The following is a 13,995-nucleotide window of genomic DNA, read 5'->3' as shown; positions in this document are numbered from 1 at the left end:
CATTTCCGAGTAGAAGTCACCACGACATGGGGAAGGACACACTCTTATAAACCCCCAATGCATCAAGATGTCTGAGTGGTTCAGAGGCAAATGACATCAGGCTCTCCCAAGCAAACCATCCTGAGGACACCATGAAATGGACGGTGGGCACCCTGCAATGTCCAAAAGAGCCTCACAGTCATCACTCCATGACCCACATGGAATGATGCCAGGTAAAGGAATTGTGCAGGCCTCTCCCTTTCCCACAGACACTACTCTTCTTGGGCCATGGAATTTGGAATTCTTCTCATAGATGTACAAGTTCACTGTGGAGAGCTTCTCCAGGCTCCTTTCTAGAGGGCAAATCAGCATCACCACTGGCTTTAAGAAGGCCACCCCTTGATGCTACCCAAACACCATAGGAAGTCCCATGTCCCCAACTGCAGATGAAAGAAAGCTAAAGAAGTGCTCAGGAATGGCACCGTGCTGTCTCCTCATGTGGAAGAAACTGTCTTCTTCTGGAGGGTGATGAACCCAAGAGGTATGAATCAAGGACAGACCCAGCCATGCAGAGGTGGGCAACTGGATACTGCCCTCCTCTGGCACCTGCAGGTTTACCTTCTCCTGCACACTGACAGGATGCTACCCCACCTTCTCACAGAGAAGTCCTTCAACAAACATATCTCTCAGCCAGGGGAGTACAAAATACTCAACTTCACTGAAAGTCAACTACATCCTAAGCTCTGGTGCAGACCATGACAACAAACAGATGTTGGCCCCCTAAATCTAGGCCCTGATGGAGAAGCGTGCTGGACCTCAGTTTGATGAGGATGATGGTACTGAGTTTTCGCTCATTTTGTTCACCTTTCCAAAAAAAATGTATATATGGAAGCATCATCAATCTACACACAGTCTTTGTTCCTGCAAGTTAGGAAAATCAGAATGCTTTCAGAAGAAATCACTTACATTCAGGAGAAATCCAAAAGCCTCCAAAGGAGCCCACACCATGTGTATCCAGGGGCCTTATGGCATCTCAAAGATCACACAAGATGAAGACCATCTTTCTTGGACAAGGGCCTTCCTTCAATGCCAATGACACTGGGAAGGTGCAGAAGAAATGAGTGTGCTTCAGAAAGACAGGTTCACAGGTCAGGAAGGCCATGTCATCTAGACTCCTGTGGTACTTATGAAATCCGCTAGTCTACGGCTTCACATATTTGTGACCAGAACCTGGCTAAAAATCAATCACAAAACAAAAATGCAAAATGTAGCATTAAGGGTGAAACCAACTTGACAGAGTAACACTAGAAAAATTCATGGGCTACCCAAGTATGACTCTCAAATATATTTATGATAAAGAATTTTACTATGGTCAAAATGACCACAAAAATTGAATGCCAATGCCTGGGTGGTGAAGTATAATGTAATATGAGAAAGTTATGCGTGAACCACAATAAGCCCAAGTGGAGGCAACGTGCTGGACCTCAGTTCCGATGAGAACGACGGTATGAGTTCTCACTCATTTTGTTCAGCTTTTCCAAGGAATGTTTTTATGGGGGACTCATCATCGATCCAAGCACATTCAAAGAGCCTGTTTGACACCACAGGCTGGGTCGTGGGTGAGCCGATGACCTTAAAGACCTTCGGCACCCTGGGGAACCCAGAGCTGCGCCACTGAGCAAAAGGTACAGACCATCCACTCTAGGAGAGGAACTCACCATGCCATTAGCGGCCTACCAAAAAACCACTCATTGTGGATCTTGGAAATCCCAGACACCCTCACTAAGCACGAGGGACAGAAGAATGCTTACCGTCCTGAGCCACCCACCAGCACGGGGTGCACTGTGGATAACTGAAACCAGGACTCTGCGTGGCCTTCATTACTCAGGAGAATCAACTATCTTCCTTCCAGCAGGTGCCACGCCTCCCATGAAAACTGCACCTGAGTAGTGTAAAGAAATCAAATGCACGCTTGAGAAATGGGCCCAGGTCCACTGGTCACCACTTCAATCCTATCCTTACCTGTGGGGACATTTGCATGCCTGCTTCTTCTTGGCCTAGACGATTGACCTCCATCTCCATGAATATATCTTACCTGTGTCACTCTGGACATATAGGAAGCGTGTGTGGCTGGAATGACCTCATGTGCCCATTGCTGCATGTATTTCCCTGTGGCTATGCACACATACACGTGTGTTTGTATTTCCCAACACTGCAATGGGTGGTTATAGTCTGCAGCTTCCAGACCTGATCCCCCCACAAACCAAAGGCTCAAGACCAAGGCCTTCAATCAGTAGGATGTGAACTCTGACCTCAAAGCCATGTGGAAATAGGCCTGAGGTCCCTTGTGTAACAGCCACCACACCACTGGCATGAGTACACGCTACTCCTCACAGGGCATCTGATGTTGGGACCAGACACTGTCTCTTGCTGCACTCCCAGGTAAGGCACATCTGGCAGAAAACCAACCAAAACCTGCGCTGGAAGGCACCTTCCCAATGGCCAGAATGTTGCACTGAAACACAGCGTCAAGGTCAGAGACAGTTTTCCCAACCTAGCCAAACGACTTCAAGACATGGGCTTCCTCCACTTTGCTCAGTCCACGTACCCACACTGTGCCCTCAGGATGCCCGAAGAGAACGGCTGCTTCTCCAAGAGGACATCCACACCTGATGCCCCAAGGGCCAGGTGGACAGGACACACCACCTAACACTGTCCTTGCACTGGTTACCTCACATGGCTTCCCTGCACTGACCTCAGAGGCAACGTTCCATCATGCAGCCAGCTTGACTGCATTCCCACCCACCACATTCCTACCCAGACTCCCACCCACAACAATGCCTGCAAGTCAACACCACCTCAACACCACCACCAGGTGTAGATACACCTGGCTACCAAGTGAGCTACAAGCTACAGAACCACCAATCCTTTCCAATTTTGCTAAGCCAACCACAGCCTTTCAACGTAGCATGGCAGTCCTGGCTGCACTGTGACTTCAAACGGGCTATGGAAACTGAAACGCTTTGTCACCCCTAGGGCATAGCAGAATCCAACACTTGAATATCGCCATCATAGAGTGGTATGGTTGCATCCTAAGTCAAAAGGTTCTCTGTGGCAACACCCCTGGGATTGCACATATGTTGCCTGGAATCTGGAATACACAGAGACCTCCATGAACAGCCCCAAGTGTGACTACAGCCCACGGCAGAGGCCCGGGCCAGAGCCAGGGCCAGGGCACATTCCCTCTCGATGTCTTCGGGATAGAAGCTGCTTTCAAAGCAGGAAAGATAATCCAGAGCACTATTTGTTCACACGAGCTGGAGCAGGTGGGGCCACCCAGCAATGGCGGGCCAAGAAACTATTTCCAGGAAGATGTGCACAACAGTGGAACCCACTACTCTGCTGTGGAGACTAGAAATGACCAAGGGCTGCGTGCACCAGCCTGATCCTCACGCTCACTGTGACCTGCCCTCCAAGACCCCTGCTGGCTGAACTGTCATCCACCAGAGAAATCCATGGAAAGCACATCACTGCCAAATGACAACCCCAGACCACTGATGACACACACGTCCACGAGAGCCCTCTACCATGTTTTCTCTGGAATACCTTCCCACCCAGGCCTCTGCCATCACACCACAGGCATCTCATAGCTCAGGAGGTAAAGAAATCCCTGCCGGGGAGGCCCTGTGACCAACCTTGGAAGGAGAGCCAAAGAGGTTTTGGCCATCTGCTGGGACACCCATTGCTCTGTGCTCTTCCCCACCACCCTGGAACTCCCTTGTCCTCAGGTAACTGGAAATCAAAACAAAGATCTGCCCGAGGCATGCACCTCATGCTCTCCTCGGCAAAAAAAACTAGGACCTGGTCCTCTGTTCGGTGACACCTGCCACGAGATCTGGGTCTCCGTTCCTGGGAGCTCACCAAGCTGAGGCCAGCTGCACACTCCCCGAGGCCTGCACAATTTCTGCACTCTTCCATAGCAGCCACACCATAACAAAGCAGACGATTCGCCCATGACTCTCTCACCCATCTACAACGCACTGAGGGAATGTTCCTAACCTCTGTGTGATGGGAGACTTTGGCCTGTGGATGCCCTTGGTGGTGGAACCTGTGAAAATCAGTGGAAGTTGTCCCTCACTCCTACAGTCCCCAGCAGAGACAAATGTGCTGGACCTCAGTTCCGATGAGAACGACGGTATGAGTTCTCACTCATTTTGTTCAGCTTTTCCAAGGAATGTTTTTTTGGGGGACTCATCATCGATCCAAGCACATTTGAAGAGGCAGGACATTTGACACCACAGGCTGGGCAGTGGGTGAGCCGACGACCTTAAAGGCCTTGGCCGTGCCCTTAATGGCCTGCAGAACTGCTCCTTGCGGGTCTCAGAAATCCTAAAGACACCCTCACTCAGCACGCGGGACAGAGGAATGCTTACCGTCCTGAGCCATCCACCAGCACAGGGTGCACCGTGGATGCCAGGCCACACCGACTTCACGACTCCGTGGAGCCTTTGTTGCTCGTAAGCATCAACCATCTTCCTTGCAGCAGGCTGCGGGCCTTCCACGGCAACTGCGCCTGAGAAGTGTAAAGATATCACAAGCATGCTTATAAAATGGGTCCAGGACCACTGGTCACCTCTTCAATGCCATTCTTGTTCACAGGGCAACTCACACACCTACTTTTCATTGACTGACCTTCATTACCATGATTGACCTTCATTACCATGAATATACCTGACGCGTGTCATTCTGTGGACACCTAGGAAGCATGTGTGACTCAAAGGACAGTATGTGCCCACTGCTGAATCTATTTGCTTGTGGCTGTGCATGTCTATGTGTGTATGTGTGTGTGAGAGTGACTGTGTTTATGTGTCTCCCTCAGGCACATGTGTTTCTCAACACCACAAGGGGCAGTCATAGTCTGCAGCTTCCAGACCTGAACCTCCCTGCAACCCAAAGATCAAGACCCAGGCCTTCAATCAGTAGGATGTGAACTTTGACCTCGCGACCATGCGGACATAGGCCCAAAGTCCCTTGACTAACAGCCACCAAGCCTGGCATGAGCACACATTCCTCCTCATGGGGCATCTGATGTCATGACCAGACACTCTCTGGCTGCCCTCTCAGGTTGAGGTGCACCTGGCAGAAAACCAACCACAACCAGCGCTGGAGGGCGCCACTGCAAAGTGCAGCACATCAGTTTGAAACTCAGTGTCAAGGCCAGAGGCGGTGGTCTTCCCAATCTAGCCAAAGAACCTCAAGACACTGGCTTCCTCCCCTCCACTCAGTCCACATGTCCGCACCATGCCCTCAGGACACCCTGAGGATGCTTTTCCAACAGGACATCTCTGCCTGACTCCCTAAGGACAAGGTTGACAGGACACAATGCCTGTCATTGTTCTTGCATCAGACACATCTACAGGGCTTCCCTGCACTGACCTCTGAGGCAACATCTGATCACACAGCCAACTTGATCACACTACTACCCACCACAATGCCTACAAATCAATGCTGTCTCAACACCACGGGGTCTACATGCACATTCCTGCTAAGTGAGCTGCAAGCCACAGAACCACCAACCTTTCCAGCTTTCCTAAGCCAACGGTGTGTCCTTTAGTGTGTCATTCCTGTCCTGGCCATGCTGAGACTTCAAACCAGTTAAGGGAGCTGAAATGCTATGTCTAGGGCATAGTGGAATCCAACACTAGAACATCACCAACACGCAGAGGCATCCCAAGTCAAGAGACTCTCTTTGGCAATGCCCTGGGACTGCATACGCATTGCCCAGAATTAACACAGACCTCCATGGACAGCCCCACACGACTGGAAACCACTGGAGAATCCCGGGCCAAGGCTACGGCACATTCCTTCTGGATGCCTTCAGGATGGAAATTGCTTTCCAAGCAGGAAAGAAGATCCTGAGCAGCGTTTGCTCACATGAGCTGCAGCAGGTGGGGCCGCCCAACAATGCATGCCAAGAGACCATTTCCAGGAAGATGCGCACAATGGTGGAGCCCACTACTCTGCTGAGAAGACCAGAAGTGACCCAGGGCCACAGACACCATCCTGACACTCATTTGCCCAGAGACATGCCCTCAAATACCCGCCCTGGCTGACCTGTCATCCACCAGAGAAATCCATGGAAAGTCCATCACCACCAAGTAACAGCCCAATGCAGCTGAAGACACACAGGTCCACATGAGCCCTCCATCACCTTTTCTCTGGTGTACTGTCCTGCCCAAGCCTTGGTCACTGCACCACGGTCATCTCATGGCTAGGGATGCAAAGAAATCCATGCCAGAGGGCACCTGTGACTGACGGTGGAAGGGGGCTGAAGAGGCTTTAGCCATCTGCGGCAACAACCATTGCTCTGCGCTCTCCTCCATCACCTTGGAACTCCCCTGTCATCAGCTAATGGAAAATGAAGACCAAGGTGTACCTGAGGCCTGGACCTCGTGCTCTCCTTGGCAGGGGACCTGTGACCCTGTCCTCTGCACAAAGATACCCACTGCAAGGTCCGAGTCTCCCTTCCTGGGAGCTCACCAGGTCAAGACCAGCCACACACTCCCCTAGGTCAAAACATTTCCACCTGGTTCCACGGCTGCCACATCACAGAGGGGCTGATTCCCCCACAACTGTCCCATCCATTTATGTCACACAGAGGGAATGTCCTAACATGCATGTGATAGGAGACTTTCATCTGTAAATGCCCTGGGTGGTAGAACCTATGGGAACCAGTGGAAGTTGTCCCTCGCTCCTACAGTCCCCGGGGAAGGCAACGTGCTGGACCTCAGATCCGATGAGAACGACGGTATGAGTTCTCACTCATTTTGTTCAGCTTTTCCAAGGAATGTTTTTATAGGGGACTCATCATCGATCCAAGCACATTCGAAGGGGCAGGACGTTTGACATCACAGGCTGGGCAGTGGGTGAGCCGATGACACCTTCGGCCTCCTGGGGAACCCAGAGCCACACCACTGAACAACAGGCACAGATCATCGACTCTGGGAGTGGAACTCACCATGCCATTAGTAGCCTGCTGAGAAACAGTTCTTTGCAGGTACCAGAAATTCAAAAGACACCTCTGCACACAGGGCAGAGGAATGCTTACCATCCTGAGCCATCCACCAGCATGGGGTGCACCATAGACGCCAGGCCACACCAAATCAAGGACTCAAGGCAGCCTCCGTTGGTCAGAAGAATTGACCATCTTCTTTGCCAGCAAGTGGTAGACCTCTCATGACAAACTGCTGCTGAGAAGTGTAAAGAAATCAAATGCATGCTTGAGAAACGGGCCCAGGTTCACTGGTCACCACTTCAATGCCATTCTTTCCCGCAGGGAAACTTGCACGCCAGCGTCTACTTGTGCTCCATGACAGACTTCCAACATCATGAATATACCTGACCCATGTCACTCTGTGGACACCTAGGAAGCACACGTGACCAGAACAATAGCACACACCCACTGGTGCATCTGTTTGCCTGTGGCTGTGCACACCTGTGCATGTGTAGGCATGTGTAGGTGTGTCAGAGTGTGTCTGTGTGTATGTGCCTCCCTCACACACGTGTTTCCCAACAGCACAACATGTGGTCATAGGCGGCAGCCTCCAGACCTGGAAACCATCCCAACGCCTGCAACCAAATGGCTCAGGACACAGGCCTTCAATCAGTAGGATGCGAATTTTGACTTAGGGGTCAGATGGACATTGGCCTGAGGTCCCTCGACTAACAGCCACCACCCCTGGCACCAGCATACACTCCTCCTCATGGGGCATCTGAAGTTGTGACCAGACGATGTCTCTGGCCACCCTCCCAGGTAAGGCACACCTGGAACCAACCCAACCAAAACTCGCCCTGGAAGGCACCTTTGCAATGGCCAGCACATTGATCTTAGACAAGGCATCAAGGGCAGAGACAGTCTTCTGAACCCAACCAAAGGACCTCAAAACACACACTTCCTCCCTCCAATCAATTCACATGCCCACACCATGCCCTCAGGACACATGAAGGGAATGGTTACTTTTCCAGCAGGACATTGCCACCTGAACCCCTGAAGACAAGGTGGACAGGACACCATCTTTCATTTTCCTTGCATTGGACACGCCTACAGGGCTTCCCTGCACCAATCTCTGAGCCAACATCCCACAATGCAGTCAACTTAAAAGCACTACCACCCACCCCAGCGTCGGCAAGTCAACACCACCTCAACACCATCACCAGGTTTACACACACACAGCTATGAAGTGAGCTGCAAGAATAGAACCACCAACCCTTTCCGACTGTCCTAAGCCAACTATGTGCCATGCCAAAGTGGCACGGCTGTCCTGGCTGCACTGTGATGTCAAACTGGCTAAGTGAGCTGAAACGCTTCACTGCCCTGAGGATGTAGCAGAATCCAATACTGGAACATCACCAACACACAAAGGTGAAGAGGCATCCCAAGTCAAGAGACTCTCCAAGGCAGTGCCCCAGGTAGAGCACATGCATTGCCTGAAATGCACATGGAACTCCACGAATATGCCAACTGTGACTGGACCCCATTGGAGGGTCCCAGGCCAGGGCCAGGGCACATTCCATCTGGACGCCTTCAGGATAGAGGCTGCTTTCAAAGCGGGAAATGGGATCCAGAGCAGTATTTGCTCACATAAGCTGCAGCAGGTGGGGCCACCTGGCAATGGCAGGCCAAGACACCATTTCCAGGAACATGTGCACTTCTGCTACTCTGCCAGGAAGACTGGAGTGACCCAGGACCACAGGCATCAGCCTGACCCTCGTGCTCCCTAGGACCTGCCCTCGAAGACTCCCACTGGCCAACCTGTCATCCACCAGAGAAATCCACGAAGACAGCCCATCACCACCGAATGACAGCCCAAGACCACTGATGGCATGCGTGTCCATGTGAGCCCTCTACACCTTTTCTCTGGGGTACCAGCCTCCTGCCCAGGCTTGGCCACCACACCACAAGAATCTCACAGCTCGAGAGGTGAAAAAATCTGTGCTGGGGGGCCCCTGCAATCGACCCTGAAAGTAGGGACAAAGAGGACTTGGCTGTCTGCTGCAACATCCATTGCTGTGCGCCCTCCCCTATCACCCTTGGCACATCCCTGTCCTCAGCTAACCAAAGATCAAGACCAAGGACTGCCTGAGTTCTGGGCCTCGTGGTCTCCCTGAAAGGAGAACTGGAACATGTACCTGTTCCTCTATGCAAGGAAGCCCGCAGCGATTTCCAGGTCTCCCTTCCTGGGAGCTCACCAGGTCAAGGCCAGCCCCACATTCCCCTAAGCCTGAGACATTTCCGTCCACTGCCATGGCCACTACTCCATCACAGAGCAGCCAATCACCCTATGACTCTCTGACCTGTGTACCTCACACAGAGGGAATGTTCCTAATGTGCATATGACAGAAGACTGTCATCTGTGAACGCCGTGGGTGGTGGAAGCTGTAGGGACTAGTAGAAGTCGTCCCTCACTACTACGGGCCCCAGAGGAAGCAATGTGCTGGACCTCAGTTCCGATGAGAACGACGGTATGAGTTCTCACTCATTTTGTTCAGCTTTTCCAAGGAATGTTTTTTTGGAGGACTCATCATCGATCCAAGCACATTTGAAGAGGTAGGACATTTGACACCACAGGCTGGGCAGTGCATGAGCTGATAACCTTAAAGGCCTCGGCCATGCCCTTAATGGCCCGAAGAACTGCTCCCTGTGGGTCTCAGAATCCTGAAGACACCCTCACGCAGCACGCGGGACACAGGAATGCTTACCGTCCTGAGCCATCCACCAGCACAGGGTGCACCGTGGATGCCAGGCCACACCGACTCCATGACTCAGTGGGGACTCCATTGCTCAGAAGAATTGACCATCTGCTGTGCCAGCAGGCAGTGGGCATCTCAAGGCAACTGCTCCTGAGAAGTGTAAAGACATCAAATGCATGTTTGCGAAACAGGCCCACGTCCACTGGTCACCATGTCAATGTCATTCTTTCCCATGGGGCAACTCGTATCTCTGCTTCTCCTTAGACTCTAGGACTGACCTCCATCTCCATATTCATACCACTACTCTGCTGGGAAGACCAGAAGTGACCCAGGGCCATGGACACCATCCTGACACTCACTTGCCCAGAGACATGCCCTCAAAGACCCATTCATACCTTACCTATGTCACTCCATGGACACCTACAAGTGTCTGTGGCCTAACAACTGCACACGCCCATTGCCGCATCTATTTGTGGCTGTGCACACGAGTGTGCATGACTGTGAGTGTCTCTGTGTGGATGTGTCCCCCTCATGCACATGTGTTTCCCACCACCCCAGCAGGCAGTCACAGTCTGCAGCCTCCAGACCGGAACCAACCCCACAAAACCAAAGGCTCAAGACCCAGGCCTTCAATCAATAGCATGTGAACTTTGACCTCAAGGCCATGAGGAAAGAGGTCCAAGGTCCCTTGCCTAACAGCCACTACCCCGGGCATGAACACATTTTCCTCCTCACAAAGCATCCTATGTCATGACCAGACACTGTCTCTGGCCCCTTCACCAGGTGAGGTGCACCTGATGGAAAACCAACTACAACCAGCACTGGAGGGCGCCTTTGCAATGGCCAGCACATGGCTCTGAAACACAGCATCAAGGCCAGAGGTAGTCTTCCCAACCTAGCCAAAGGACCTCAAGACACACACTTCCTTTCCTCCACTCAACCCATGTGCCCACACCATGCCCTCTGGACACCCAAAGAGAATGGCTGCATTTCCAAAAGGACGTCTCCACCTGACTCCCCAAGGACCAGGCAGACAGGACACACTGCCTGTAACACTGTTGTTGCATTGGATACACCCACAGAGTTTCCCTGCACTGACCTCTGAGACAACATCGCATCATGCAGCCAGTGTCACAGTACCACCCACCACCCCAACGCCAGCAAGTCAACACTGCATCAACAGCATCAGGTCTACGTGCATGCAGCTACTAAGTGAGCTGCAAGATGTACAACAACCAATCCTTTCCAATTTTCCTGTGCCAACTGTGTGCCCTTGAAAGTGGCATGGCTGTCCTGCCTGCTCTGTGACTTCAAACCAGCTATGGGAGCTGAAATGCTTCATCACGCCTAGGGAGCAGCGGAGTCCAACACTAGAACATCACCAGCACACAGAGATATGGAGACATGCCAAGTCAAGAGACTCGTTGTGGCAATGCCCCTGAGATTGCAAATGCACTGCTCGGTATGCACACAGACCATGGATAGCCCCATGCATGACTGGGGCCCACATGAGAGTCCAGGGCCAGGGCCAGGGCACATTCGCTCTGGACATATTTGGGATGGAAAGCGGGAATGATACAGAGCAGTACTTGCTCACAAGAGCAGCAGCAGGTGGGGCCGCCCGACAATGCAGGCCAACACACCATTTCCAGGAAGATGTGCACAACGGTGGAGCCCACTACTTGGCTGGGAAGACCAGAAGTGACCGAGGGCCATGGACACCATCCTGACACTCATTTGCCCAGAGACATGCCCTCAAAGACCTGCCCTGGCTGACCTGTCGTCCACCAGAGAAATCCATGGAAAGCCCATCACTGCCAAATTAAAACCCAATGAAGCTGATGACACTCACATCCATGAGAGCCCTCTAGCACCTTTTCTCTTGGATACCATCTGGTCTACACCTTCACCACCAAAGCACACGTCTCATGGCTCGGGAAGCAAAGAAATATGTGCTGGGGGGACACTGTGACCAACACTGGTGGAAGAGCTGAAGAGCCACTGGCTGTCTCCCGTGGCACCCATTGCTATGCATTCTCCATCACTGCCCTTGGCACTCCCCTGTCCTCAGCTAACCAGAAATCATGAACAAGGTCTGCCCGAGGCCCAGGCCTTGTGCTCTCCTTGGTAGCAAAACTGAGACCTTGCCCTCTGCACGGAGACTCCAGCCATAAGGTCCAGGCCTCCCTTCCTGAAAGCTCACCAGGCTGAGGTCAGCCACACACTCCCCTAGGATCGTGACATTTCTCCCCTCTTCCATGGCTGCTGCGCCATCACAGAGCAGCCAGTGTCCCTACGAATCTCCCACTCATGTACCTCAGACAGACGGAATGTTCCTATTGTGCCTGTGACGTGAGACTTTCATCCGTGGACGCCCTGGGTGGTGGAACATATGGGAACCAGTGGAAGTTGTCACTCGCTCCTACAGTCCCCGGGGGAGGCAACGTGCTGGACCTCAGATCCGATGAGAACGACGGTATGAGTTCTCACTCATTTTGTTCAGCTTTTCCAAGGAATGTTTTTTTGGGGGACTCATCATCGATCCAAGCACGTTTGAAAAGGCAGGATGTTTGACACCACAGGCTGGGCAGTGGGCGAGCCGATGACATTAAAGAACTTCGGCACCCTGGGGAAGCCAGAGCTGCACCACTGACCAACCGGCACAGACCATCCACTCTGGGAGTGGAACTCGCCATGCTATCAATGGCCTGCTGAGAAACTGTTCCTTGCAGGTCTCGGAAATTCTAAAGCCACCGTATCTCATCACACGGGGCAGAAAAATGCTTACCGTCCTGAGCCACCCGCTAGCACGGGGTGCACAGTGGATGCCAGGCCACACGGAATCCATGTGGGCCTATGTTGTTCAGAAGCATCGACCATCTTCCCTGACAGCAGGCAGCGGACCTCCCACGGCAACTGTCCCTGAGAAGTGTAAACAAATCAAATGCATGCTTGAGAAACAGGCCCAGGTTCACTGGACACTTCAATGCCATTCTTTCCCACAGAGCAACTCACACACCTGCTCCTCCTTGGCCTCCACGGCTGACCTCCATCTCCATGAATATACCTTACCCATGTCACTCTGTGGACACCTAAAAGCATGTGTGGCCAGAACCACTGCACATGCACACTGCTGCATCTATTAGCCTATGACTGTCTGTGCCTGTGTGTGTGTGTGGGATAGAGTGTGAGTATGAGTGTGAGTGTATGAGAGTGTGTATGTGTGAGAATGTTAGTTGAAATGGGTGTGTGTTTGTCTCCCTAATGCACCTGTGGGTGCCAACACCACAATGGGCAGTTATAGTTTGCAGCCTCCAGACCTGATCCACCCAGCAACCTGATGGCTCAAGACCCACGCCTTCAATCAGTGGCATGTGAACTTTGACCTTGGGGCCATGTGGAAACAGGTCACAGGTCTCTCACCCAGCAGCCACCACCTCTGGCAGGAGCACAGGCTACTCCTCTTCCTCATGGGAATGCTGATGTCATCACAAGACACTGTCTCTGACCACTCTCTTAGGTGAGGTGCAACCTGGTGCAAAACCAACCACAACCAGCTCCAGAGGGGACCTTTGCAAAGTCCAGCACATTGGTCTGAAACTCAGCATTAAGGCCAGAGGCAAGACTAGCAACCCAGCCACAGGCCCTCAAGATACACGCCTCCTCCCCTCCACTCAGTCCATGTGCCCACACTGTGCCCTCAGGACACCCAAAGAAAATGGCTGCTTTTCCAACAGGACGTCCCTACCTGAACCGCAAGGACCAGGTTGACAGGACACACCGCCTGTCATCATTCTTGCATTGGACACGCCCACAGGGCATCCCTGCACTGACCTCAGAAGCAATGACCCATCATGCAGCCAATCTGACCGCACTACTACCCACCCCAACACTGGCAAGTCAACACTGTATCAACACCACCCGGTCCACATGCATGCGGCTACTAAGTGAGCTGTGAGCTGTAGAAGCACCAATCCATTCCAACTTTCCTAAGCCAACCATGTGCCCTTGAAAGTAGCATGGCTGTCATGGCTGCACTGTGAATTCAAACTGGTTACGGGAGCTAAAATGCTTCATCATGCATAGGGCATAGCGGAATCCAACACTGGAACATCGTCAACATGCAGAGGCATGGAGACATCCAAAGTCAAGAGACTTTCTGTGGCAACACCCCTGGGATTGCACACGCATTGCCCGGAATGGACACGGACCTCCATGGACAGGCCCATACGTGACTGCAGACCACAGGATGGTACTCGGCCTGGG

General features: G+C 52.3%; 1 protein-coding gene and 6 non-coding genes across 7 annotated transcripts in view; all 7 read right to left on the bottom strand.

Moving 5' to 3' along the window:
• The window catches only part of LOC105499088 (collagen alpha-1(XXVII) chain B-like), a 252,065-nt gene extending 242,341 nt beyond the window's left edge, over positions 1-9,724 (bottom strand). Inside the window, exons 1-4 of the mRNA XM_071099387.1 lie at positions 7,088-9,724; positions 4,413-4,552; positions 1,791-1,921; positions 946-1,213 (exon numbers count right to left, since the gene is read on the bottom strand). The gene's annotated coding sequence lies outside the window, so the exon portion shown is untranslated. The remainder of the gene's footprint in view (positions 1-945; positions 1,214-1,790; positions 1,922-4,412; positions 4,553-7,087) is intronic.
• LOC112423079 (small nucleolar RNA SNORD116) lies at positions 791-883 on the bottom strand. Its single transcript, XR_003013553.2, has one exon. It is a non-coding gene; the product is annotated as a small nucleolar RNA SNORD116 (small nucleolar RNA).
• Positions 1,459-1,553, bottom strand: LOC112423067 (small nucleolar RNA SNORD116). Its single transcript, XR_003013542.1, has one exon. It is a non-coding gene; the product is annotated as a small nucleolar RNA SNORD116 (small nucleolar RNA).
• LOC112423065 (small nucleolar RNA SNORD116) lies at positions 4,149-4,243 on the bottom strand. The gene has a single exon (XR_003013540.1). It is a non-coding gene; the product is annotated as a small nucleolar RNA SNORD116 (small nucleolar RNA).
• On the bottom strand, positions 6,762-6,856 carry LOC112423072 (small nucleolar RNA SNORD116). The gene has a single exon (XR_003013547.1). It is a non-coding gene; the product is annotated as a small nucleolar RNA SNORD116 (small nucleolar RNA).
• Positions 9,476-9,570, bottom strand: LOC112423070 (small nucleolar RNA SNORD116). Its single transcript, XR_003013545.2, has one exon. It is a non-coding gene; the product is annotated as a small nucleolar RNA SNORD116 (small nucleolar RNA).
• A 2,455-nt stretch (positions 9,725-12,179) lies between the features above and the next one.
• On the bottom strand, positions 12,180-12,274 carry LOC112423068 (small nucleolar RNA SNORD116). Its single transcript, XR_003013543.1, has one exon. It is a non-coding gene; the product is annotated as a small nucleolar RNA SNORD116 (small nucleolar RNA).
• Positions 12,275-13,995: the final 1,721 nt, after the last annotated feature.

Source organism: Macaca nemestrina, chromosome 7, assembly GCF_043159975.1.
Source record: "Macaca nemestrina isolate mMacNem1 chromosome 7, mMacNem.hap1, whole genome shotgun sequence".
Classification (NCBI taxonomy): Eukaryota; Metazoa; Chordata; class Mammalia; order Primates; family Cercopithecidae; genus Macaca; species Macaca nemestrina.
The sequence above is the reverse complement of the archived record's forward strand: the minus strand, read 5'-3'. Positions and strand labels throughout refer to the sequence as shown.